The sequence below is a fragment of the Tasmannia lanceolata genome, unplaced genomic scaffold, assembly GCF_043159265.1.
Source record: "Tasmannia lanceolata isolate RefF3 unplaced genomic scaffold, GAP_Taslan_0.1 ptg000475l, whole genome shotgun sequence".
Classification (NCBI taxonomy): Eukaryota; Viridiplantae; Streptophyta; class Magnoliopsida; order Canellales; family Winteraceae; genus Tasmannia; species Tasmannia lanceolata.
Window position 1 is genome coordinate 10,833 of NW_027519148.1, and position 2,131 is coordinate 12,963.

The window sequence follows — 2,131 nt, forward strand, 5'->3', positions numbered from 1 at the left end:
AACAGGAATAGTTCTTCTAATTCTATGAATCTTTCTAGAACGTTATTTTCTTGAATATCATTCAAAAAAGTTTCGGATTGCCTGGTATTCCACCAATGAGTAACCCAAGGTTCCAGACTTTTATTAAATGAGAGAGAGATCCACCAGGGCAAAAAGACTATAGATGCAAGATATGGGAGGGGAGTCAATGCTTTTTTCTTTTTTGGCACTTTTTTTTTTTCATTGTTTAGTCCTTGGATCTGGAAAGAATATAGAAATAGAATCAAATAAAAATGAAATGAAAAAATAAGGGCCCATTTCAAATGAAAGAAATAATCAAATATTGTTTCCAGATATCCCATGGTCAAATTCGAACCAATTGCATCTTCATTTGTTCCTTTCGATGAATGCAACCACTTGAAGTAATGAATATTATTCGGATTTTGAGACAAAAAAACTCCCCCTCGATCAATCAATTATTTCGAAATGTTTGGCTGGCTACCCACAGCCCAGGAATAATTGAAGGGATATTTTTGAAGAATATTGATGATGAAATCCGAAAGGAGTGGCAAAAGGAGAGAGAAATTGGATGGTTATGAAAGATCCAATCGTTTGGCCATCAAGGAGCAAAAGAGAGGATAAGATAAAAAGAAAGATCGATTGACAAATGACAAAAGGGAGATAATTTATGAGAGATGATCCATCTGTATCTAACGTATCAATTCAAAATATTGGGCCTAAAAAGATGAATTCTGTACTGTATTCCGAAATGTTCTGATATGTGTGATGAATACATACTTATTGGACTTCTTACTAATATGAAAGAATTGAGTTGAGTTCCATATGCATAAAAATAGTTTTGGTGGACAAAACTTGCTTCTTATTATGGTTGTTCCATATATGCCTGCTTGCTTGCTTTATTCTATAGGCCACAGTACAGCGGCATTACCAACAGAACGGGTGAAATAGAATCTAACATGATTTGCTCGAATGAACGTTCCGAAGAAACTTCGCTTATATTAAAAGTAAAAGGGGATTCCTGAGCTCCTTCCCTCATACTGAGAAAGAAAACATTCATTCTTCATCACAGTTTATTTCAAAATACTTCAATTGGTACACGCAAGAAATAGGCCGATTCGGCAGCTTTTTGTTCAATTTCTCGTGGAGTCAAATTCTCATCAGTTCGAGTCAAGGGGATAGCTCCCTGGCCTCTAATTTCCATATAAAGGACACGACGGGAATAAAGGCCCTCTTTAACTTCCATTCTGATCGACTGGATATCTCTCATAAGAAATCGAAGGAAGATTCGACGATTTATTCCAGGAAATCCCCAACGAAAAATACACACGACCCCTTCTTTTCTATCGAATCGATCATAACCACTACCCACATTCCACGAAATTGTGCACCACAAATAGGAACTAATGAACAGACCCGCGATCCCATAAAAAGACATCACGATCCCTTGTGGAAAAAAAATTATTTGCTGAGACGGGAATAAGGATATCAAATTCCTACCAAGATAACTGGAAGTTCCAACCAATAAGAATCCTAGCGAACCTAAAAAAAGGATAAAGGCCCAGCAGAAATTACTTGTTTTTCGAGACCCCGTTATAAGTTCTATCCATATACGTTCTGATCGCCAGTTCATACTAGATCCAGTTGCATTCTATTGGAATTGAGAGAATAAGCCAAATGAATTTGACTTTACCTTTTTGGCTCCCGAAGTAACTCTCATCAACTAGCACTATTATGATGTGAACCCTTAGCAGTAATTCATCGAATTGGTTAGATATAAAATAATAACATCCCCTTCATATGATCCCATTATGTATATCTACATAACATATAGATACATTTACTTTCTATTTCAGATATAGATATCCGCCGATCTATTTTAAAACAGCTATACCCGCATATACATGCATTTATCCATAGATCATGTATCTGCATGCATAACATAACAGCCTTTTCCTTTTTATTTGTTATTTGTATTATTTTTGTGTTCGAGGGGAGCCACATATCGTACCATATTCCACTAAATAGGTATCTGTATTATGATCCAAGTCCAAGTGTTGAAATAAATTGATGAGATTTAGTCCCATCGGATCTAAACAATCTTGTTTTTTTGAACATGAAGAGATAAAGACGC